At 35.1% G+C, this 27,656-nt stretch overlaps 1 pseudogene; it reads right to left on the reverse strand.

Annotated features, from left to right (window-relative positions):
- LOC102262460 overlaps positions 1-23,542 on the reverse strand; it is a 54,777-nt pseudogene extending 31,235 nt beyond the window's left edge.
- Positions 23,543-27,656: the final 4,114 nt, after the last annotated feature.

Below are 27,656 nucleotides of genomic sequence, written 5' to 3' on the forward strand. Positions count from 1 at the left end.
ATTGATGTTGTCCTTGACTCTTGTGTATAATCATATTGGTGTGTTTGTTTTTTATTTATTTTTAGTTCTTTATTATTTAGGACTGTGTTCCCTAATGTACCATGTGTGTTTTAATGGTTTAAGAACTTGTAAATTTTTCCACACCACAAGATCAGATAAATATATTTTCTTCTTGGTCTTTTACCATTTATTTTTTTCTTAAACAGTAATATTATTAAACCATCTAAATGGTTTAGATTGTTAAGCCATCTTATTGCTTGGTAGAAATAGAGGTATAATTTTATTTTTTCCTGAAAAGCTAACTACATTATTTAATGGCTAAATCATCCTTTTCCAATTGCTTTTAAGTGCCACCCTTAACTAAATATAATACTTTAATTTTTTCACTGAACTTGAGTTTGGTTTATTTTTTGTGTCAGTATCACCAAACTTTATTAAATAAATAGCTTTATAACAAATTTTTATATCTTACTCTAAGTCTTCTCTCATAAGTCTTTTTTTTACTCATCTTGGGCTTTCACACCATATGCTTAGGAAAAATTTAGTTAAAAAAGTACTTTTGAGATTTTGATTTCAATCCTAGACTTTTGATTTCTGTGTCCAGTGTTCTATCTTAGATGTAGTTGTATAAGGGTTGGTTATTTTTGTCTTCATAAAGTATGTTCAAAAATTTTAATTGATATAATCCCCCCCACACCATCAGTTCAGTTAAACAGAATAAAAGAGAAACTTAGATTAAGGATCAATGTGAGATACAGGTCTGAGCAAGTATGTGTAAATTGGCTCTTCCCCCAAAAACATTTATGTCATTCAACATAGAGTGCCCAGATGGATTTCTCCTTATATTAGGACAAAATTTATTTGGTTCAAGTTGTCTAGATACAGAAAAGATGTATGTAAAGATATATATATATATATAAAATTTCAAGTGGACAAGGGGGTTTATTTTCACAATCTATATCTATAGAGTTCTTTGCAAGTTTCAGAGCTTGTAGAAAGCTATAATACAGTCACCTTTCTGAACAAACTTGCATGTAAATACAGTTTATTTCACTTGAAGCCTGTCCCATGACTGATGGAAATTGTAGTAAAACTTCCACCTGGGTTGTCAACTACGGGAAACCTTCTTATTTATTTTTATTTGTCACAGCAGGTTAAGCTCACAAAGTCCAGGTGCTACATGGCTTTAAATCTGGACACAGGCACTGGAATAGTCTGTTGAAGGTAGTTTATTTAGGATCACTAAACATGAAGGGACTTAGCGAAATGGATTTTATCCAGCTCTGTGGGTCAGGGTGTAAATTTAGTGTACAATGAGCAGAATTAGAACACAAAAGCAGTACCAATGGAACCAAGTTCAGATGCACGTGCTATGATAATTCTGTATTTTTTTTTTCTGAAGATGGTAGGGAGGAAGGGAGCAAAGAGGCAGAAAAGCAGCAGGTTATCCTGCTAATTTACCTAATTATTTACAACTTTGCTAAAGATGGCCATTCCTCTTAGCAATCTTTCTGGTTTTATGTGAATGAATATGACTGCTGCTACTAGCAGATAAGAAGCCCCCCTCCCTCCCCCCTGCGACCTTGTTTAAGCATAAAATTTTTTAGCTCTTAATATTTTATTATTTTATATTTATTCATCTTTATTATTTGAATCTTCAGTCCCAAGGCTCTGATTTATATATTTATTTAGAAAATACATTATCTTCAGAATTACTTTATTTTTGTTTTGTTTTCTAATGACTTTGCCTAAAATTACATGGTAATTCTTTGGTTAACATGATAATTCACTGTACAGTAAGTGAAAATATCTAATTTATTTAATTAGCCTGTCATATTTGCTATATTTTCTCTGTTTCCTTCATAATGTAGCTGAAAATAAAATTATCATTCTGTCCTTGCCTACACATCTAGCAGATGTTGTCATTCGTCCAATTGCTTCTCCTTGTGAGTATACAAGGAATTTGGCTCCAATTAATGCACAAGTAATTAAAGTTGATTTTTGTATGTTATTCTAATTTTCATCACACTATGCTTGTATTTCAATACTTTGGTATTTCATAAGCTGTCAGCTTGTGATACATTCCAGTTATAAGAGACTTTAGTTGACTCTTGTAGGATGTATATAAGTGCATGTATCAAATTGACCCATCTGGATAGCACAAAATTCCCAGACAAGCCCGTTTGAACTGAGCCACTTTTGTGGTCTGCTGTAATAGTTTATTATGTCCTGTTTTACATTTATATTTGACATTTGCTTTCTACTTCCTGTACATCAATACAGGAATTCAGGAATCTTTTTCCAAAATGCCCCTTCAACTAAGTCTACACTTGCCACTTCATACTATATGGTCCCCAAATTTGAGAGTAAAAAGAGTTAAAATTCCACTATGATTAATTCACCATAAAAAAGTTATTAACTTTTTAAAAAGTATTTTGGTCCATAATACATTATTATGTTTTAAATAAACCACTTGATATTGAGGTAAAAATTTGTATAAAATTCCCCTATACTAATAAAACTTTGTAATTCAAGATGGAGTTTTGTTTTAGAATTCTAATTCCAGATATCTTTGGAAAAAGTTTAAAAGTGATGCGCAAGGAAAACTCCAACAACTCTATACATGATGCAGAAGCAAAAGTAATGAGAAAATATCAATTTCATCTAACTAGATGCCACTCTAAAAATTCTGTATTTGACAACCTGTTTATTTTATTTATTTATTTATTTATTTATTTATTTATTTATTTATTTTCGATGAGAGAGAAACATCGATCAGCTTCCTCCTGCACATCTCCTACTGGGGATGCGCCTACAACCCAGGTACATGCCCTTGACCGGAATTGAACCCGCTCTATCCACTGAGCCAAACCGGTTTCGGCCAACCTGTTTATTTTAAAACTAGAAATTTTTTTCATTTTACATTATTCACTTCTTCATGATAAAATGTGAGATTGATGAATATATGAAATAATTTTTCAATGAACAAATGAATGAGTATTATCTTGGATTCTACAAAATAGTTTATCTATTGTCTAAACCTCCTTTTTCTCACTTATATTTTAATAGTCAATGGATTATAGTGGAAAGTTGAAATAATTATGGATATCTGTCTTCTTCTACTTAGACATGTGGCCTTGACTGTGTCATTCTTCAGTTTTATTTTTCTGATAAATAGGAACAATACTATCTACTTCTTATATCTCACATGGTTAAGTCATAATATAAACATGATGAAAGCAATTTACACCTGGAAACCACTAAATGGCTCAAAGATAAATCTAATTTACATCTTAAGTTCATTTTTTGTTGTTCTTGTTGATATCCTCTGGTTTTTGTTTCCAGTAATGTAACTTAAACTGCAAGGGAGTTTCAATTATTTTCTGATTGGCACATGTCTAATTTTGTATTTCATAACCCTTGGGGATTTGTAATATCCTACAAGTGCTTTGTAGTATGTATAACTAAGAAAGAATGGAACTGAACGCATTTAACTTTGAAAATGTTGGTGTTGTTTTATGATACTTCCTTGGGCGGGGGAGAGAGAGTATGTAACTGAGAGAATGTAGCTAATCAGAGTGTTTTGTGATTTAGAAGTAACGCTCCAGACTTTTTCTATCCTCCCTGACCTCCACCTCATTCCCACCCCCAACACTTCTGTGGATAGAACAGAAAGTCACATTGACCACTCACTTTGTTAAATCATCTATCATTTCCCTGGCAAGTTAAATTGGCCAATGTATACGATGAATTGGAGCTGAGGCAGTCACTTCTCTTTGAAGCCCCAGGCATTTGTTTCCAAATAAACTGACTGAATTAGTGAGTCCCCATGTAATTTATGATTTTTCATTTACTTGACTTATTTCCATGATGATTGGAGATTAGTCCATTTTAAGGAAGACAAGAGAAATTGGGTTTAAGAAACATTAAAACTAGACCAAAAAAGCATACCAAGATCAAGTAGTTCAAAGTTATGGTGACAGATTGTCTTTAACTCATGCCCCATTCAAGAAAGAGAAAAACACTTTTTGGGGGAGCTAAAATATGTGCTTGCAGAATTTTTATTTTTATTTTATGCATAGAGGGATTAACATCTTGAGTTCCATATACACTTAAAGTCACAAACTCTTGGTTATACGGGGTTTACAGTTTAAAATGTGAAAAACTCCTAGCATTTATAGTTGGAGCTATGCCTGCTCAGGGATTAAGGTTTGAAGGCCACAGTGATGTCACTGGATTAGCGTTAGGAAGATACATTTTGGTTAAGACTGAAACCAATGCCAAATACATGACTCCAAAATTTATGATTGAACTCTAGACTGCCTACAAATTCATGAATCCCAAATTTATGATTGAACTCACGACTTTCCATCTACAGATTTAAGTGCATGCACTAATAAATAAAGACTCCTCAACCTCAAAGTAAGTTCAGTGGCCGTCAATGTGCAGTTACCATTTAAAATACTGATCCGCTGAAACCGGTTTGGCTCAGTGGAGAGAGCGTTGGCCTTCGGACTGAGGGGTCCCAGGTTCGATTCCGGTCAAGGGCATGTACCTGGGTTGCGGGCACATCCCCAGTGGGAGATGTGCAGGAGGCAGCTGATCGATGTTTCTCTCCCATCGATGTTTCTAACTCTCTATCTCTCTCCCTTCCTCTCTGTGAAAAATCAATAGAATATATATAAAAAAATAAATAAAATAAAATACTGATCCAAGAAGAGCCAATGCAATGACATTGTGTCTTGGCTGTGTGTGGGTTAGGGTACTAACCACTTTTGAGACCATTTAAAATATTAATGTCTATAAACTTATATAAATTAGAATTTGAGTACATCCACTTTATAAGCCATTTCATTTTTTGACATTTTGTTAGAATTTATTTTCTTAACTTTTCTCTCTTTTTGTTGTAAGTCTCAAGAAATAGTAGTAAGACTGTTCCCTTTGGGAAGAAATTCCAAAATCAAATTCAGATATTCCTTGACCTTTACTCAAAGATTATGTTTCCTTGATTTTTTTAATCTTAAAATTTTGAGTCGGGTGTTGGGATAATGCCAGATATCTGGATGAAAAGATCAGTCATCCAGATGTTTTATCTATGTAGTAACAAATAGCTCTACACTGGCCTTCAAGGCCCTTCATCACTTTGATCCAGCTTACATTTTTCTTTATGCTCCAATTTCCCCCAAATAATAATCTATAGCTCAGCAAATCTGGGAAATTTATTCTCATGCCTCCTCCATTCTTTAGTTTAATTTTCTTTGCCCCAGGTTGCCTGCATTTAATTTTGTCTACCAGCACACACGACTTCCTCCCTTGTTCTCTGACCATTGTACACTGAGATATTTGTCACGTACCTTGTTCCATGATGACTGTGTGTTTATTATAGACCTCTATTGGAGGTTATGGGCTACCATGCCTTCTATAATCTTGTATTCTTCCCTATATCTAGCATATAGAAAATGTTCAATAAGTATTTATAACATTGTCCATTTAACAAATAATAAACAAAAAATTGGTTGATCAATATATTGTTTTACCTATTTATTTTTTCTTGTGGTAAACAATTTCAGGTCTCATCAATTCCTTCTTTAGTGCATCTTTAAAATTTAATAGGCAAACTAATATCTATATTTAAGGTATATAATATAAACAAATGCAAATTTGAAAAGTGGGAGGCAACAGACATAATTCAAGTGTTTGTTTTTTAATTTTTAAAAATATATTTATTTATTGATTTCAGAGAGGAAGGAAGAAGGAGAGAGAGATAGAAACATCAATGATAAGAGAGAATCATTGATTGGCTGCCTCCTGTACGCCCCCTACTGGGGATCAAGCCCGCAACCCAGGCATGTGCCCTTGGCTGGAATCGAACCTGGGACCCTTCAGTCTGCAGGCCAACACTCTATCCACTGAGCCAAACCGGCTAGGGCAATTCAAGGATTTTAATTTAATGAAGTTGCAGATAGCCATTTTTATTAATTTATAAACTTGTAAAATGAGAAAGAAACGGTTGCTGCACTCTTTAATAATTTCCAAAGTTAGAGATTTAAAAAATATTGAGACAACCAAAGGGCTTGGGTGTCATAACTGAGTAAAAGTATAATAAAGAAGCATTGTTTTAGGATGGGCTTCTTTCTTGTCTTCAAAAATTTTCCTTTTAATAGGAAATGTTAGAACATTTTAAAACTATTTTCCCAGCTGACACAGATTTGTCTTAACTAATCTATATAATATTGTGCCCCCAAATGACCATCTAGCTTCCCAAAATATATTTTCCATTTTCAATACTATTTTCCCCTCTGCTGCTTTTCCTGGCCAGAAGCAAGACCTTACATTTCTGATGAGAAGTGATATTACAACAACTTCTCACACAACCAGGAGCCCCCCACTTCTTCAATACATTGCATTTCTCTTCTCCAGGCCAGCACTCTTTACCCTTGGAGGGTCTTCATTCCCTAATGGCTTTCCCAAGCCAACCATCCAAGCTCACTTTTACTTGTTAAAGAGACCATGTGTGTCTCATTTTTCTAGTCATGGAAACAGATCACCAGTGAGTTCTTTTGCTTGGGAGTGAAGAGGCATGATGGGTTACTTCTAGCTACATACCCTTGAGTAAGTTATTTAATCTCTTAGTATTTGTCACATACCTTGAACATTCTAAAATTAAAAGGTTCATTTCACAATTTAAAAATTTAATCTAATATTGTATTTTCGTAGTTTTTTTTCCCCCAGAGTTGTTTTTTGTAAAGGGAGAAAAGTAAGCTAAGTCTAGTGAGGGCTATTTCATTACACTTTTCTACCAAGTAATAAACCATGGAAATTTTTAAAGGCACATTTTATTTAAAATTTTTTATTTATAATTTATTTGTGTAATAGTAGTTTAAGTGTTGCATTCAATGTCATTAGTTCATCTCTCTACTTTGTAATATGAGTCTCTATATACTGTATTCAGCCATTGTGTGTTTGGTATATTCAAAGCTCCTGTTTACAAGACCACTTGTTTTACAGTCTTCGTTGTATCTATTTATTTATTCTAGTGACTGTCATAACCTTCTATTCTGAGGGCACGTTAGAGGCTAATGTGCACTTTGCAATGTCTGCCCTTTGATGTCTATTTGCTTTTGTGTGATTTGGTTCCAGTCTCTTACATAGAAAACATTTGCCTATAGTTTTAGTTCCCTCAGGCTGTATCCATTTTAATTTTTAATATAGCGAGTGCTGATCTTATCTCTTTATTTTCTGGTTCTCACTCCTTGATAACTAATGTAGGTCATCTCTCATGTCCCTGGGAGAGAGATAACTAATTCTTTGATGTATAATTACTGGTACTACCTCCCCCTCCTTCCCTCTTTTTACTTAATCTCTCCTCTTCTTTTACTCTTCCTTTTCCTTCACCTATTCCTCCTCTTATACCTCCTCTTCCTTTAGTTATATGTGTGTTGTGTGTGGGAATTTTTGTTGTTGTTATTGTTTAAACAGTACAAAGTATTTTTTCATTTTCTTATTTAATTCTTATATTTTAATCCCACTTTGGACCATGTTATCTTTAAGGTCCCATTTGTAAGTAGTCTTATTATAAATCCCTAATGTCATAATGTCTGTTTTTGATAGTATCTCCTATTTATAATTTATAGGTTCTTCAAAATTCTTTACAATATTTGCAGCAAATATGATCTCTGATGATTTCTTAGTTGCTGGTGTGCTCATTTTATAACTTTCTTAGATCTCATTTCGCCATATTATTGCCAGTAACACTTTGGGATCACAAACTTTGTAGCACATTATGTTTGGGTAGGACTTGAGGGAGAGACATAAGATTTCCCACATGGCATTTCCTCTTGATTCTTAACTGGATTTCAGGTTCCATTTCAAGTACTACAGGACATCTCAAGGAAATTGATCAGGTTCAATGGATTCTTTTAAAATTCTTACTTAGATATAAATTATTAAACATGTAATATTTTCACTGCAGAGAGACTCTAGAGTTTTCCATCCAAGGTTCGTGGTTTGCTAATGTTGCTGGGGTTTACCATGTAATTTGAAGATATCCAGATTGTCAGCATTAACTAATTTACTGTGAATTAATGTTTCTCAATTTGTGGAGATACAACACTTAGGAAACATTCACCAAAATTACTGGGGAGCTTGATCGACATTTAATGGACAAGACTGTTTCATGCTAAAAGTTCTGTAATACATGGGCCAATCCTGAAAATAATTAATTATTCTGAACAAAAAGTAGGGTCTTCTTTAAACACTGAAGTGTCTTGTTCCAGTTTTGCTGGAATGTAGATACATTAGAGACCTGAAAGAAGGGCTGTAATATATCAGTTACGGATTTATCAAACAAATGAATTTAGGGGGGGTAACCAGAAACTAGTTTTACTTACTTATTTATTTTCTGCCATGGTGTTTCACAACTTACTTTTCCCCACAACTGAAATGACTCTCATGCCTGATTCCTTAACTTATATACAGTCTTCAAAAATAGAAAGACTGGTCTAGTCAAGGGCAATATCAAAATTCTAAGCTTTTACCCAATTTAATTTTTTCCTTTCCAGCAGCTCATGTCTAACACAAGTTGGGAAGACTGTGGTGGGGGAAGTGAACACAATTAATTTGTTCTCTTTCACACCACTTCCTTCCCCACTTGCTGACTGCTCTTTGTATAGATATGACCGGGTATAGGTGCCCATGTTGCTAGAGAACATCTAGAACTGACTTTCTTAGGGTATCCCCATTGGGAATCGTTGTGCCTAAAGCCTTCTCTCTTCCTATCTGTGAGTCTCCATTCTGCATCTTGGTTTCCTGTGGTCCATCCATTTATTAGATCAAGTTGGTCTTCCAAAGTGATCTTTTTGAGTGGAATAATTTTTAATGCATCCCAGGCTAGTTTATTATTGCAGGAGTCACATCTGGTCCATAAATATCTTTGTTCTACTGTAGTTCGAAGGTAATTACTTCCCACTGCAATCCTTTCTCTGGTGCTGCCAATTTCAGCCAGGCTCTCACCGTAATATTTTTTCTGGTGAGAGTCCTACATCACTCAAGACCAGAGTGAGCGTCTTAAGGTCCCCTCTTTCACTCAGCTTTGCTCCTGAGAAGCTTAGAATACTGACACCCTTCTCCAACACACTTTACACTCAAAATTTTCAGTCTTAAATTTTATGCTCTGAAATTGAATAATGGGCAAAGGCTAAAAAAACTAATGTACTTCTTTGCGAGTGTGGCTTATGTGGTCTCGTACTTTGCTTTAGGATTGGTGGTAGTTGCCCCCCCCCTTATTCTCAGATTTGGGGGTTTTGTCAAAAACAGACTGAAAGTGTCCCACTTAACAGCCTGTTTATTATTAATTATCAGTTTGTTATGCAGTTTATCATCAAGCCTATGCAAGGAACTCAGTGATCAACATCTACATGAGGAATAGCATGTTGGTAATAGGTAGTAGTATTTACTCACATGATAGAGTATGTATAGTTTGACTTCAGGAATGCTAGCCAAAGTCAAAATGGCAATATATATATTTCCTTTTATAAATGATTCGCTCTTTTTATAGGTCAGCCAGATTATTAAGGGTTGGAAGTTCTAGGTATGAGTCAATAGAGCTCCTTCCCTAGGTTTGTGCTAGTTTTGTCTTGTTAGGCCAGCAGAACCAGACTCAAAACCCTCAAATGAGTTAAACCCCAACAGCTGGATTTCAGAGACCAGATGTACATGCCAGCACAAGGCATGAGATGCAGGATAGTCCCTTCAATAATAGGAACATGAGGATCTCTGCTGAACACAGCAGAACACCAGGAGCATGGGCAGAGACTCCGATAAATAGGCAGTAGGTAATATGGATGCCCAATATTCATAAAGTCATGGGTGCTCTCTTAATCCAGTTTTGCTAGAAAATAGAGCCTGATTAGTCACCTCAGACTGACATAACAGAACAACATATATTAGGTGGCTTAAACAGCAGCATTTTTTTCCCCACAGTGCTAGAAACTGAAAGTTCAAGATCAGGGTGCCAGCATGGTTAGATTCTGATGAGGACTCTCTTTCTAGCTTGCAGATGGCTACCTTCTCGCTGTGTCCTCTCTGGTCTCTCTTCATATACCAGTAAATGCACTAATCCCCTAATGAGGGCCTACTCTTAATACATTACCTAGCCCTAATTACCTTTCAAAGGTTTCCAGTGCTAGAAACTGAAAGTTCAAGATCAGGGTGCCAGCATGGTTAGATTCTGATGAGGACTCTCTTTCTAGCTTGCAGATGGCTACCTTCTCGCTGTGTCCTCTCTGGTCTCTCTTCATATACCAGTAAATGCACTAATCCCCTAATGAGGGCCTACTCTTAATACATTACCTAGCCCTAATTACCTTTCAAAGGTTTCATCTCCAAATACCATCACACTGATGATTAGGGCTGCAACATATATTTTTTTTGGCGGGGGCGGGGGGGGGGCAAAAATATTCAGTCCATAGCAAACATCAAGTGCTGATGCTTTTATTGGGAGGTAAAAAATTCAGGGAAGCAAGAATGAAGAATAAGGGAAATGAGGCAAAAGGATGAAAAATAACTGAAAGTGATGTATTATGGCTCTAGCTATTGCTTTCTTGTGAGCTTCAGAGATAGCCAGTAGGTATTCTTAGCAGAAATTTCCATAAGGGACTACTCCAAACAGGCTATAGAAAAATCTGTGCTTTGGAGCAATCCTTTGGAATGATGAAAGAGAGACTGCATCTTCTAAGCTTCCTCTTATCTCCTGTTTCATATGGGTTAAAATTTGTCCCATGCTGTGGATCATTCCATCCACACTTCTGGTTTTGTCATCCCAGATGCTTTGGCAGCCCCTGGGAAAGCTTTGCTGTGTGGTATTTAATTGAAGTCCATAGTGGTAGGAAGATCTACAGACTCCAGGAGTGCATTTGGTAGACCGCAGGCAGTGGAACCACTTGAGCGCACCCCTTGATCAGAGACCCTCTTGCAAGTTAAGAGAATCTGAGAAAATAGAAAAGATTGCCTGCAACAGATGCCTTGGCAAGTTGCTAACACATGACACCATAATAGTCTGTGATAGGTGAGATACAAGGGGTACAGGCAGGCAGATTTGAGAGAAGAAAGCAGGCATCCAGGGAAAGGAAATGAAGGACTCCTGTGTTCAGGAAGATTAGCATGAAAAAGGTAGATTCCAAGGAAAGAGTAACTGGACTGGGGATTAAATGAGGGATCCAGGCAAAGGAAATAAGAAGTGGAGTAAAAGCAATTTGCAATAATCCCATTATAAACTCAGAGCAGGGTCAGCAGCAATGAGAGGCTATCCAAGGAGCAGCCATACCACTTCTGGGATTCTTAAATCCCCCACATAAGGAATGAAATAGATTTTGAACCTGAAATTAATTCATTCGTGTGTTGTTGTTGTTTTTCATGCCTTTATTCATTCAAGAGTACCAGTGACATAACATGGTCTAGGTATCAAAGAGTCAGTGGGGATAGATCAAAATCACAGATAACCACACCAGGAAGGACATAGGCACATCAGTAATTGGAGAGTCATAACAAGAGAGGTAGAGCTGTCCTGTTTTACATGGACCTTTGGATGTGATATACTAATCCAGAAATGTACCATTTTGTATGATTCTTGATCTGCCTTCCATGATGATCTACCTTGAACATAAATTGTATTTTCCTTTTGTAGTTGCAATTATATTTTCCTTTCCATTGCAGTGCAATGTCATAGTGTAGAGAATCAATGGATAATTCAAAGCCCAGTACCACGCATAGTACTTGGGGTACACATTAAGAAATCAATAAATACTTATTGAATAAATTAATGATTTAATTTGTAATTATATATATATTTTATTAAATTTATTGGGGTGATAGGTCAACATGAACATATAGATTTCAGATGTGGGTTTCTATGTTACAAGATCTGTATAGTCCACATGTGTGCCCATCACCCAAAGTCAGATCTCTTCCTGTCACCATATTGTAATTATATGTTTGAGAACTTTTCTCTCTGTTACCTTTTTCCTTTTGGTGAATTTAACAGTATAGTCCTGAAACTTTCAGTGTCTGCAGAATTCTTTTTGACTGGCCTTAATGGAGCTAGTTTTCCATAAGCAGCTGATTAGGAATCTCATAAATCTATGAATGGCCTCTAGATTTCTAGATTTCCTAGGTCCTTGGAATTTTTGTTTTTCCTTTAGATTTGTTCTTTATATAAAGAAAGGAGAGAGAGAGAAAGAGAGACTACTTTTCAAACATTTAATAAGGAAAGGATCCTCAACCTCATTCCACACTCCAGAGTGCTTAGTATGTACTAGTAACCTTATAGACTTTTCTAGGTGTAGCTATACATGCACATACACAAATATAATTGTTACAATAATGGAATAATATTATGCCAATTATATGGTAATAATTTAGTATTGTGTAATGAACTTGTACCATATTAGTGCATCCATGGCTATGGAATCAATGCATGAACATGGATTACCTCTTTAAAATAGTACATAGTCCATATAAAAGAAAAAGTGTCATTTTCTCTGTTTCTTACTGCACCTTTACCCAAGTTCAAACTCGAGGTCACAACTAATAATAATTTCTGATTTTAGTCTAGATATCTTTAAACTTATGGAAAATCTTATTATACCTCTGATTCCTGATTAGTTTTAGTTAATATTTGTTTACTCTCCTCTGTGAAAGTATGAGGAATTAACACATACCAAATATCTTTCCTTTCTATTGACCTTTAAATTTTGTTGTTTTTCATTCTTAAAGTTGCTTTATGTTATTAAAATATGCACTACATTTTCTATTTCTTTATTACTTTTAGTCAGTAGTCATACCTGATAACAAATTTTAGTCAGTGATGGACTGCATATACAAGGGTGGACCCATTATAATCTTAAAATGGAGCTGGAAATTTCTATCACCTAGTGACATCATAGTGCAATGTCATAGTGCAAAGCATTATGTATTTTTGATGAGGCTGGTGTAAGCAAACCTACTGCATGGTCAGGTATATGAAAGTATAGCAGATACACTTGTGTGCAGTACATAATATTTGATAGTGATAATAAATGTTATTGGTTTATGTATTTACTATACCATAGTTTTATTATAATTTTAAGTGTACTCTTTCTACTTATTAAAAAAAGTGCTTGCTGTAAAACAGTATGCTGTGTTATGTCGGCAGCAGCCTGATACATCTCATGTTTACTGCATCATTTGGTTGCGTCATTTTCTCTTGCTTGATTTAATTTTGTGTTGTTTTGCACAGTAACATGCTGTACAGGCATGTAGCCTGGGAGCATTAGACTATACCATACAGCCTGCATGGGTAGTGGGCAATACCATCTAGGTTTGTATCAGTGTACTCTGTGATGCACACACAATGAGAAAATTGCCCAATGATGTATTTCTCAGAATGTATTCTCGTCATTAAGCAGTACATGACTGCATTGCATCATTTCAAAGGATATTAAAACACATTCACTCACTCTCCCCTTATCCTTCCCCCCTCTACCTTGCAGTTTTTGTTGTTACATTATAATTGTTGGGGTTATAATATTCAATTATATTCTGTAATCCTAATTAGGTTTTTGTACCTTTGTGTAAGTTAAATCATAAAATTAAAAACTTCCAAATGATACTAAATTGATATAGAAGGAAATGTGTTTCTACTGAAACTTTGTGTATCAATGGAGAATTTCTAAGGCCAAGGCTAACAAGTCTTCTTTCTATTTCAAAATATCTTCTTCTTGTCTTCTCAGTCTTTCTCAGTTGGCACTGTATCTTGAAACTTACATCACCCTTTCTTTAAATATAATACAAGTTAACTTTTAAATGAATAGATTTTATTTTTTTAACATCAGTTTTAGGTTTATAAAAAATTAAGTAGATAGTACAGAAAGAGCCTATTTGCCCTTTGGGTGAGTATTATCAAACTGTTCATATAGATTATATGATTATTTACCTGGATTGAGAGAAGGCATTTAACAAAATAAACATTCATTTTTATTTTACACACTCAACAATATAGGAATTATTTTAATTAATTATCCTTTCTTTCTTACTTTTATTATATATGTAGATATATGAATCTCTCTCTCTCTCTCTCTCTCTCTCTCTCTCTAAAAGCCAGTGCCATACTTAATGGTGATATACTGTAGGGATTTTCACTAAAGTCAAGGACAGGAATGAATGCCCACTATCACCACTGTAATTTAACATTGTCTGAAAGAGATTAACCTATAGATTAGGCAAGAGAGGAAATTGAGGTATAAAATATTGGAAAGGAAGTGGTAAAACTACTACTATTTGCAGTTGACATAATGTTATTTGTGGGAAAACCTCAGATACTAAGGAAGAAAACAGAATGCTACAAGTGTAAGATAATATAATAATATGGTAAAATATAACATTAATATATATAAATAGAATTTACTTAAACATAAAACAACTATTTCAAAAATACAATGGAAGACTCCATTTTTAATATCAGTATAAAGCATAAAGCCATAGGCCTAAACTTAGCATGAAATGTGTAACATTTGTATGAAAAATACTTTAGACCGCCCTGAAATACAGAAATTAATAGAAACTTAAACTTAAATTAATAGAAAAACATATCATAGTCTCAGATAGCAAGATTTAATACCAATGGTGTCTATTTTTCCTAAGTTTGTTTGTTTGTTTTAATTTAATGCCATTTTATTTTACTTTTTAAATATATTTTTATTGATTTCTTCAGGAAGAGGGAGGGAGAGAGAGAGAGAGAGAAACATCAATGATGAGAGAGAATCATTGATTGTTTGCCTCTTGCACTCTTCCTACTGGGGATCAACCAAGGCATGTGCCCTAATAAGGAATCAAACTGTGATTTCTGGGTATCTAATAAACAAAATAAATACAGAAATATAGATACAGAAAACAGACTGACAGCTGTTAGAGGGGAGAGGGTTTGGGAGGCTGGGTGAAAAAGGTGAAGGTATTAAGCAAAAAAAAACCAAACAAACAAAAACAAACAAACACCCACAAACTCATAGAGACTAACAATATATGATTACCAGAGGAGTAGGTAGAAGACGATAAAGGGGGGATAAGTAATGATAGAAGGAGAATTTGGATGGTGAACACACAATGCAATATGTATAGCCAGCTAAACTCACTCTGAAAAAAGAACAATGAGGGAAACTAGTTCTAAGAGTTATGAAGTATATGATAAACCTCAAAAGAGAATATAGTTTGGCACTTTGGTACTCAGACACATAAAACAGACATATAAATAAACAAAAATGTATTCATGAATTTAATATATGATAAAGGTATCATCAGAAAAAAATGAGTAAAGATGAAGTTTCTTATTTTTATGTGCTTGAAAGTACCAGTCTTAATTTTCATGGCTATTGGATTTTGTATTATGTTTAGAAAAACCTTGTCCAATCTGAAGTTATTAAGTAAAAATTAACCCATGGTTTCTGTTCATTAAAAAACATGAACTTTTGAACAATGCTATTAGAACAATTAGCTCGCCATCTGGAGTAAATTAATGTTGCACATCTTGCACCAGGACAAATTCCAAATGGATCAAAGATTGAATTTTTGAAAATAAAACCATACAAATACTATAAGAAAACACCATTGAATTATTCTATATCCTTGCAATTGGGAAGGCCTTTTGATTATAATGCAAATCCAGTAGTCATTAAAGGCAAGAATGATATTTTTGACTAGATAAAAATCAAGAGCTTCCGCATGGAATGAAAAATACACGATACACAAACTCAAAAGATAAATGAAAAATTACTGATGGTTGGTGGAGGTGGGGATGTAACTCATATAATCAACAAAGGCTAATACCCTAATATATAGATAGCTCTCAGAAATTGAGAAAAAAACAGACTAACAATCCCAAAGTAACAAAGTTGAGATTGTTCACAGATAAATACATAAATGCCTCCTCAAACGTAGGAAAAGAAGCAACACCTCAATGCTAATATGAGAAATGCATGTTTAACCTAGAGTGAGATACCATTTTTTACGTTTTTATTGGCAAAAATCCAAAAGGCTGACAAATTCTCCCAGCAAAACTGTGGAAAAACCAATACTCTTGTATGTTGTTTTTCAGATTCAAAAATGGAACAACTCTGAAGGAAGGAAGTTTGGTATTTTTTTACTGGAATTCATCTAACCTTTCTTAGTAATCTCACTACTAAGATATAATCCTATAGACACATATGGACATTTAAGAAGCTATAATATATACAATATTACTATATATAATATTAATTGTAGTATTGTTTGTAACACTACAAGTTTGGAAACTGCTCAAGTCTTCAACAATAAAGGACTGGTTACATGAATTCTGTTGTACATACACACACAGTCGTAGGAAGCTATCGAAAAGTGTGACATGACAAAGATTTGGGTGCCAAAATGGTGAGGTCTCCAACACTTTTTTGTAATGCGATAAAAAGATCTAATAGAATAATATTTAGAGTAAGCTATCTTTTGTGTAAGAACCTTGGAAGTAAACATGTATTCATATTTGTTTCTATATTTATAAAGAAATATTAGAATATACACAAAAATGAATAAAATTGCCATTTGTAAGGGAGAGGATGGGGAAAGAGGAAGGAGTCTTCTTTTTGTAGATTATATATTTTTATATTTTGATTTTTGAACCAGTGAGCATACCTCTTCAAAAATAAAATTATATATGTACTATATGTAATTTAAAAATTGTAGATTTGAATTGTTTTTCCTGGAAATCTGAATATCAGAATAAGTTGCTCCATTGTCTCCTAGAATCTGACTCATAAAAGTCTAATGCAGTCAGATTCTTTTCCTTTGTAGCTTCATAATCTCTCTCTCTCTCTTTCACTCTCTCTCTCATTGTAGACTTTTTCTCTTTGTTTTTTAATGTTTTAATGGATTTTTAGAGAGAGAGAGGAAGGGAGAGGGATAGAGAGATAGAAACATCAATGAGAGAAACATCATTGATTGGCTGTCTCCTTCATGAGCCCTGCTGGGAATCAAGCCCACAACCTGGGCATGTACCCTGACCAGGAATTGAACCAGTGAACTCTTGGTTCATGGGCTGATGCTCAACCACTGAGCCACATTGGCGGGCTCTTTATTTTTGAAATTACAAATTTTCATCAGGATGGATGGTCTCAGTATTTTGTATCCTGTCTCAAAATGAATATGAGTGAATGTTTTTAAAGCTTGACTTTTTTAAAACTTATATTTATTTGATTAGCTTTCCTCTTCACATTCTGGAAAATTCCCATTTTTTTTAATCACCTTTTTCACCAAGACATGATTCTGATATGTAAATACAGCTTAAATATGTGAATGATTCCCAAATGGACTATACAGTGCTCAGAGAAAAATTCAGAGATCTAACCAAAGGGGATTGTATCCAAATTATTGAATTTCTAGTCAAGATATATGTTATTTTAAACTCCACACTCCCTACTATTTATCACATCCTCCTCAAAAACCAAGGATCTCTTTCATTAAAAGACATAAAAATGTCAGACAATGTCCTAAAAATAGCTCTGTTGCCTTCCTTTTGACTGGCTTTCTCAAAAATGCATGAACTAAGAATGGTATAAGACAAATGCTTTCTCGTGCTTCACCTACAAAAGTTCAGTACATTTATCAAATATAGGGAAAGATCTCTAAATCAGCATGTATATAAGCAAACACAGTTATAAATGATCTATGATGGAGCAGCTCTTTTCTTGCATTTCCGAGGCCAGAGTAAAAGTGGGCATATGGCATTCTAACACTCCATGGCCTTTGGGATAGTTATTGTAATTTCTGTTAAGCTTATTGAACAAGTTTTCTATGAATAGATCATTGATAGTTTTCTTTTAATAGATTTATTTAAAGTTCTAATTTTATTAGTATCATTCTTTTAATTGTATGATTATATGAGGTTCTTTCAGGCTGACTTACTACTCTTTAAATGAACAATCTACTGCATTGTTGATCAACTTATGTTGTATGTGACATGAATCAATGCACTACACAGTGCAGTGCAATGGACTGTATTAATTACTTATTGCATTCTCTCCCTTCCTGGCATATGAAGGAGCTCATAATTATGCATTTTCATTTGAAGGGATCTGACCCCAGATTCATTTTTTTCTATTCAGTTGAATGGAAGCTAGTTTAGCATGCAGTAGCATTCATCTCTATCAATTAACTGTTTTTTCATCCGTGTATATAAAGGGAAATGTATTTATACTGCGTGATTTTATTATAACTCTGAGGCTACTTTTTCATACTTACAGTTTTGTACAAATTTATTTTGTGCCTTAGAAAGTGAAGAAGTTTGTTGAATTAAAATCATACTTTTTTTTTTTACTCTGGAATTAGTCATCACACTGAAACCTCATTCTACCTGTCTCTCTGGATCTCACTGTATACTTTCCCCACCCCAACCCCTAACCCTGTCCTATCCAGCTCACTCCCCTGTTCTCCCTCCAAGTGACTGTGTGTGAACTGATGCTGTGCATTTTCTTTCACTATGTCCTCCGCTTGGAACACATTTCTTTTCTCTTCATTCTTCTATCTTACCCCTCCTGCAAAGCTTAGTTTAATCTCCCCATGGCCTTCAAGGCCTCCTTCAACCTCCTCTCTGTTATTACTTTGAATGACATTGCCATTTAGCAAAAGCTTTTACCATCAGGGCTTGTAAAACTTTTCCACTAAGCTCTCCCTTTTATCAGAGAGGAATGAATACTATTCCAAGGGTGGGTGGAGTGGGGGTGTTTTATATGTGCCTTAAAATTGCGTTTGTTTAAAATAATGTTTTAAATTTATTCCCGTCAGAATTGAATTAGGGGTGGGCCATCTGGGCCACTCTCTGGGAAACACAGCTCTAAGGCATGTTAAACATCCATAGAAGGAGTCAGAAGTAGGGTCCTCAATAACTTGTCTCTTAACACATAGCTTCTTACGTAATGGGTGAGAGATAAATTAGTACTCCTTCCCCTGAATTAGAAAGGGCTCTTGATTTGAGAAAAAGGAAAGAAGGAAGGAAGGAAAGAAGGAAGGGACGTTTTACATGCAGTTTCTCATATAATCCTTGAAACACTTCTTTTTTAAAAATTATTGATTTTAGAGAGAGAGAGGAAGGGAGAGAGAACGAGAGAAATATCACATTTATCAATCCATCAGCTGCCTCCTGCAGGCCCCCTACTGGGGATTGAGCCCACAACCCCAGGCATGTGCCTTGACCGAGAATCCAACTGGCAACCTCTGGATCCATGGGACACTGCTCAACCTACTGAACCACACTGGCCAGGACAACACTTCTTTAATTGAAGTATACTTAAACTCTTCAATAGATTCTAATCATGCTTAGGTTCAATACTAAAATCCTTATTGTGGCTTACCAGTCCTCTGAAATCCACTGTCTGTCAAAATCCTGGGCCTCCTCTTCTGCCCTGGCTCCTCCAGACTTCTGTTCCGTTCTTGATGACACTGGCCACCCCTAACTACAGGCCTTCCCACTCTTCTTACCCATGTTAGGTAGGCTACGTGCGACATGGCACTTTGGTCTCCATTAAAAGACCAATCCCTCAGGAAGGTTTTCTTTTAGGTTTAGTTTTGTTTGTTGCACTCTTCTATCTCCCTTTCGGAATATTTTCTACAACATGACTACTTGCTTTTTGTTTAAAGAGGGATGAAAACAACAGTCTCTACTCCAGCCCTCAGACTTCTGTTTCTTTCTTGATGACACTGACCACCCCTAACTACAGGCCTTCCCGCTCTTCTTACCCATGTTAGGTAGGCTACATGCGACATGGCACTTTGGTCTCCATTAAGAGACCAATCCCTCAGAAAGATTTTCTTTTAGGTTTAGTTTTGTTTGTTGCTCTCTTCTATCCCCCTTTCAGAATATTTTCTACAACTTGACTACTTGCTTTTTGTTTAAAGAGGGATGAAAACAAACTGTACTAAACACTAGAGCTTGTACATAACTGCATCCCTAGAGCTTGGCATATGGTAGACACTCAAATATTATTGAACAAATTAGGTCACATTTTGATACCTATTTTAAGAATGAGGTACTTGGAGCTTATATGGGTTAAGTAAGTAACCCAAGGTCACACAGCTAATGAGCAGAATCAGGAGCCAGCTCTTTCTGACTCCATGGAGCATAACTGCATCCCTAAAGCTTGGCCTATGGTAGACACTCTAATATTATTGAACAAATTGGGTCACATTCTGATACCTATTTTAAGAATGAGGTACTTGGAGCTTATGTGGGTTAAGTAAGTACTCCAAGGTCACACAGCTAATAAGGAGCAGAATCAGGAGCCAGCTCTTTCTGACTCCATGGACTAAAGATTTAATTACCACACTATATAAATTTAAAATGACCAATTCTTACTGCCAGCTCACCTATCGCCCATCTCATTGGATGCCTTATAATAATTTCTACCATTTCTGTCAAATTATACTGATAAGTGTTTTCTAGGTCACATTTCCCCAGCAGGAATGTTGCCTTCTCTCTTCAAGGAGATAGACATGTTAGTTGTTATTGTTTTAAAATAGTTGTTTCTAGTTACATATTGCAGAAATGGGTGCCTTGGACATTTTAGTTATTCAGCAAAGATTTTACTGAATGATGTATAGGATGTGTGCAGGGAGACAAAAAATATAAAGTTACAGAATGGAAAAATAATTATTTTAACTAGTTAAAAACATGTACTAGTCATTGGTATATATTAGGATTATGAAAGATAGGTGAACTCTTTGCTCTTCTTCATGAGTGAAAGGATGATAGCAATGAGGGAGGTTTAATTTATTTGGTTTAACAAAAAGGCCATGGTGAAATATACTTGCCTTCCCATGAGTGAAGAAAGCACCATTATTGACTGCAGGCACTTTGAAAAATAGGGAAGTAACAAGGTTATTTTTGGTTTTTATCCACTTTCCTTTTTGATATCCTTTTTCATTCTACTGACTTACACTGTAGAAATGCTATTCTGTGTCCATTTCCACAGGTGTTAGCTGGTAATAGTTAGACAAGGTAAAACATATGTTGGGGTCATTTGAATTTTGAAAGGAGTCTTACAATTCTCAAAGCAATATTGCCTCGCGTTAGCAAGATAAATTTGTAAGGCCTCTGGAGACCAAATTTATTTCTCATTCTTGATTTCTCTGGGCTCCTCAGGGCTATTCATATAGGCACTGCATTATTTGCAGTAAATGGACGTGGAGATTAGAAAATAATACTAAATGAAGGTATTTTCTCACTTTTATTACTTTTTTTTTCTTGTCCCTGTTTTTCCTGAGGAACAATGGGCCTGTGCTAGCCACCCTCTAGGAAGGCCAAGAGTGAGACAGTAGCATATAACACTAGTTAACATCTTTCAACTCACATGCTGGTTTTCTCCAGTTTTGGAAAATGTTCTTGTAATTGTCTTTGATTTTCTATTTTCTCTTCCGTAACTTTTGTTGCATATAGGACTGTTAGTCTGAGCCGCTTAGTTTCTCATCTTCTATCTATTTCTTCTCTTTGTCTTTTGTTCTACTTTTGAGGTGATTTTTCTTTATCTTTTAAATTTCTATTGATTTTTAAATTTCAACTTTTGTGTTTTTAATACAAAAAATGTAGGGTTTTTTCCCTCTGGATGAAAAAATTATACACACACGCAATCACACACACACACAGATATATATATATATATATATATATATATATATATATATATATATATATATATATATATATATATATATATATATATATATATATATATATATATATATATATATATATATATATACACACACACACACATATTATATATACAATATATATGTAATTCAGATCTAATAATATGGGTTGTTGATCTTCTGTTATCTCTCTGAGGATTTTTTAATTATGTATGCTTTTATTATGTATACCTTCATTATATATCTTTTCTTTAGGTTTCTCTCGATCTGTTTGGTTTTTGCTTATTTCTTTAGGTCTTTCTTTTTTATGTTGGAGACTTTCCTCAAACGTGTGGTACTCCTGGCCAGCCTATATCTAAAAATGAAATACTTAAAGCTCATTTATTCCATATTCAATAAATATTTATTGAATGCCTACTATGTTCTAGGCACTGTTCTAGTGCTTGAAATTCATCAGTGAAGAACTGATTAGGAATTCTGTGTGCTTGGCTAAAGAATAAAGAACTCCTGCCTTGTTCAATGTCAATATGTCTTCCTTCTGGGACCAAGCCGTCTCTTCAAAGAAGAGACTGTTTATCTCTTCCTGGGTGAGTAATGTTTGGTTGTCCCTAGTTTAATAGTGAGACAGGAGATTGGGGAGTACCACTTTCCATTAGATAAAGAGACTATCTTCTAATCCTAGCATTTACTTTCAACCCATCCTACTTGTTTCCAAATTCTAAACATCTCCCTCTTAGCTTTTCCAGACAAAATATTTCCTCTTTCCCGTAAAATAGTTAGTTCATGTCTACATGCAGACAAGGACAAGGACTGAGGTCTAACTGCTTTTTTTTTGTCGTTGTTAATCCTCATCCGAGGATATTTTTCCATTGATCTTTTAGAGAGATTGGAAGAGAGGAGAGGGAAAGACAGAGAGAAACATCGATGTAAGAGAAACACATCGATTGGTTGCCTCCTGCATGCGCTCTGACCAGGGCCCTGGCCAGGGAGGAGCCTGCAAAGAGCATATGCCCTTGACTGGAATCGAGCCCAGGACCCTTTGGTCCACAGGTTGACACTCTATCCACTGAACCAAACCGGCTGCTTTCTATGTAGGTTTCAAACCAATATCCCAATTTTCAGTTCTTCCTTTCACCCCTCACCCTTCCCAGTCCTTGAAACCTCCAAGTCTAGAGCATGATAGGGAAGAAGAAGTGAAGGGGCAGGGGTTGAATGATTAATTACACCACTACTCATTGGTAAGTATTTTGGTGAACATCTTCTTCTGCTTTGCTAAATCAGTTAACAAAAACATTGTTGAAATGTTTTCTTCAATATTTTCCCCACCATCTCTTTATCCTTTAGGTTTCTTTCTTTATTTCTTTCTTTATTTATTATCATCATTTTTAATGGGTTTTCTGGAGGAGGAGAGAGATACATATATTTAGTTCAGCCATCACCTTTAACTAGAAGGCTTGTTTCTTGAATTTAGTATACTTGGACTTATGTACTTGTGGAGTGCTGCAATCAAGACCCCAAATTTGTTCCCGTCTTCTTGTACTCATGTCCTTGTGTAGTTGCCCCCTCACTGACTCTGGGCATGGCCATGTGACTGGCTTTGGACAGTGGGGTAGTTGCAAATTATAAGATACAGAGATTTGAGATTTGTTTGTAATACTCTATCTTGTGAACAAGGCTGAGCTAGTTGGCCGCATGATGAGAGATGACATGAAGAGAGGTTCAGTCACAGGTATCCCCAGTGGAGGACATTCACAAGCCTCCCAGCCCTGCTCACCCAATACACCACCCAATCGCAGATCCGGGGGTAAACCCGAATTAAATCAGCTTTTCTGGACCAGCCCATATTGTCAATTTGCAGAATCATGAACTAATTTTGAGAGGTGCTTATTCAGTAAGAGGTAATCTGTATAACTATTCTAAATCAATAACATTTGTTTTCTTAACATCAACTACATGGTACCAATGTGCCAGGTACCACTTAAGGACCAAAATGGTGTAAATCCTGTAAGGTTTTACCTAACCAAAATCCTGTAAGGTTTATATTATTCCCAACTTAAAGATAAGAAAACTGGGACACAGTTAGACAGTTTGATATATCAGAAAGATCAGTGACCTGGGAGGCAGGAACCACTCAGGGCTTTGCCGTTAATTTAAAGTGCAAGTATCTATAATAATAAAAGCATAATATGCTAATTAGACTGGACATCCTTCTGGATGAAGCCGGGGCTGCAAGGGAAGCCTGGGTCCCGGGTGCCAGAGGGAAGCCGGTGCCGGCAGCCGGGGGAAGGAAGGCCTACTCTTGCACGAATTTCACACAAGTCGGGCCCCTAGTAGAGTGTAAGATGCTATAACCTGCCTTATATGCCTATTATTCCCCAAAATTCTTGCTCTAGTTAGGCCATGTCTATATTGACCCTCCCAATGTCTTTCCCAGTTAGTGATCAAGTAAGCACTTGTATTGCACTCACTTGTCCCAGACTCGACTCTAATTGCTTTATACAGTATATATTAACTTTACATATATTAACTCATATACTTTGTATTATATTAATTCATTGAGAAAAACGAGGTACTGTTATTTCCCTCATTTTACAGATGAGAAAATCAAGATGAAGCCATTTTAGGGGGCACAGAGACAGGCTTTGAGTTGACCCAGGAAATCTGACTCCAGAATCCTTGTTCTTATCACTATGTAGTAGTGACTCTCAGATACACGCATTCAATATTTATGCGTTTGTACGAGTCCTACACCTATCTCAAGTCTCTGCCTTTGTCCTTCTACCCAAATCCTGCTCATTTCCCAAGACCTGCTCCTCTTTTAAACCTGTCTCCCCAACAAGAGTAAATCACCAGGGATAGAAACTCCTCAGAAGTCCTTATCAAAATGCTAGTTACATGAGAGTCACTTTATAAAAATCTGCTGACTGGCGTCTGCTTAGAGCATTTACTGGATTAATATCATGGCTCAATATTTGGAACATTCCAAACTAATAAGACCTACTTGACAAAAGTGTCTTGTTACTTTAGACTCTGGTGTAATTGATTTGTCATTATCTTACACTAGTCACAGCCTGGCAGTAGTGGAGAAGATTAAATATTCCTACACACTGTGTTTGAAATAAAACCAAGATGACCTGGATTAACAGGTCTCACTTTATACCCTAAGTCTTTCTTGGGAAAAGAGAAGGTAATTCTCCATCATTCCAGTTTGTTGAGGCTATATGGTTGGATGGTTTTTGCTAGTTTATGGCTTGACTTAACATTTTATTAAGCTCTTTCTGGACTGCTGTTCTGTGTGCTGCAAGCATATATTTCTCATTATCTTTAGTGACTGAACACCTCCAAGTCAAACATATAATTTTATTTTTGAATATATTTGAAACATTCTTCAGCCAACCATTCAATGTGAACATGTATCAAATGTCCGCTTTGGATTTAGCAGTATCCTAAGATCTGTGTCAAAATTATGCAAGAAACGAAAGGCATAATCCTTCCCTTCAAAGAGCATACAGTCGAATTTATTTGTAATTTATATGTTTAAAGTGTATGATTGTGAGTTAAAATACTAGTTGAAATTAATGCAAAACATCTTTGTTTCTTAAAGCAACAATGGCTTTTGGGACAAGATATAAAAACTACCTAATTTGATTAAAAAAACCTCATATATATGTGTGTGTATGGATACACATGTATGTGTGCAAGTACATATACATATATATGTATAAAGATAGATAATTAGTTAATCTATGAGAATAACTCAGGTAGATTTTCATGTAGAACATATACCTATTTATGCCTTTTAAAATATTGCCTAACACATGTATCTGAAGCCAGAGATTTGAGACAGTCATCTTTGTTCTTCTAGTAAATATTTTATAATTTAAGTTTTTCATTTTTGGAAGGATTTTGGCTGGGAAACTATATGACAATCAAATGATTACCTGGAAATTTCAGTTAAGAATCAGATAATGTACTTCCAATTGGAGGAGCATCTTGCTTCTTAGGCCTATAAGTCTATACATGATAAATCTTATACTTTAAATGTATTGTAAAGCATGGAGTACTTTCCCATATATGATCTCATTTTTATTTTGGTCCAAACACACACACACACACACACACACACGTGTGTGTGTATATATTATATATTATATATATTACATATATAATATATATACACACACACATATATACATTTCTATTACATATATATATATACTAGATGTATATATTCATGTCAACTAAAGATAAAAACAGAATGTACTCATATATTAACCATCTCATTTGATGATATAACAAAGAGAAAGACATTTTTGTTTGTTTATTTGTTTATATGTTTTCTTTTGGCACAGAGGTTCCCTTGGTATTAGAGGTATGATCATTTTAGAGATTATCTCCATCTCCATAATTTTTACCCCCAAGGTTTTGTGGATCTTCCTTATTCTTCAGCTGAAAAGAACTACACTTCTTGGAATTATGTGAATTATGAATTATCATTTTTCTATGATATAAAACAGGCAGCCCTTTCTCTATTATCTAGAATGACATTGCCAGGATTAAATGTTACACTCACATTTGGGTTTACTGATCACAAGGAGGAGCAGTAAACATAGGTAGACCCACAGTTAGCTTAACCACACCTGGAAAACCCTTCCAGTACACACCCTGTGGTAGAAGCACGATCATCTTCAAGTCTTGTCATTATAGTTATCAATAATTATGATCAGCTGAGTTTTCAGAAACTTAATGCTAAAAAGTGAAGATGTCTAAACTAAGTTCACAAAATGATAACATTGAACATTACAGGAAGAAGCAAAAGCGATAAAAAAGAGGTTTCTTGGCCAGAATAGAGGCATATGGAAGCTGAGATTTTAAAGCCAATCATAATATCTACCAATTGTTTTAAAAGAAACAGGAAGTGAAAACAGCTCATAATTCCAGCCTATTATATTGCTGAAAGAGACTTGGAATTTCATGCATTATTAAAATATTTTTAGTTAGTTAATACAAATCTACAATGGCAAGACTTTTACCAAACTGTTTCTTCATAGCTTCCTGTTATGCCATGACATAAATGTCCAAGGAAAGTATAAAGGGGAGCATTTACTGCAGTTACAAATTTATTTTTGGAAATTGTAGGATTGATTAAGTCGTATGCTTTGAATTCATTGATGTAGCACACAAACTTTGCAGAGGCACCCTTTTCCTTTAGGAGTATATGTTCATGAATTACTGTGAACGTTCAAACTAAAGTGGAGAAAAGATTAGGGAGTTGAAAGTTGAAGTTTGTTTCCTCTTGTCTGTTGAACCCTTTCTGGTCATTATTTAAAGGAGTCAAAGACCATTAGAGAAAGCTAATAGCCTTTAGAACCCTCAGATTATATTGATATTACTGATGGCAGAGTTAAGCCAAATTGCATTCTCAAAATGGTTCTGGGAACATACCACTTCCAGTAATGATCCTATCAACCAGACCTAAAAGCAGAGAGGGCAGGGATGCACTTAAAGGCAATTATCCATCAACGTTGGGAAATATGGTTACTAGATTAAGAGAGTTGAGTATATGCAATATATCTTGATTGCAACAAAGCAGTTGATACAGTATTATTCAATTTACCAGCTAGATTAATTTAAATTGGCTTAGGCAGAGTATGGTCAAATGAACTACCAGCTATCCAGAGGGCCATAAATAATAGATAACAATAAACACATTTGTTTTACATGTTCCTAATTTAGTTATTTCCCCCCAGAACTCCCCTTCAGTTCAAAATATGACAGTTATATAATATATGCTGACCTCCAGTTATCTTTTCTTAAGATCTTTTAGGACTCCCATCTGTTCCATAAAGTTGCAAGGACCAATTATAGGAACATCAACAACTCCCATTATTCAAGGCTTACTTTATTTATTTATATTCAGTTTTCAGCTTCCCCTTATATTTCTATTTAATGTCTGG

The sequence above is a fragment of the Myotis brandtii genome, unplaced genomic scaffold (assembly GCF_000412655.1).
Source record: "Myotis brandtii unplaced genomic scaffold, ASM41265v1 scaffold733, whole genome shotgun sequence".
Classification (NCBI taxonomy): domain Eukaryota; kingdom Metazoa; phylum Chordata; class Mammalia; order Chiroptera; family Vespertilionidae; genus Myotis; species Myotis brandtii.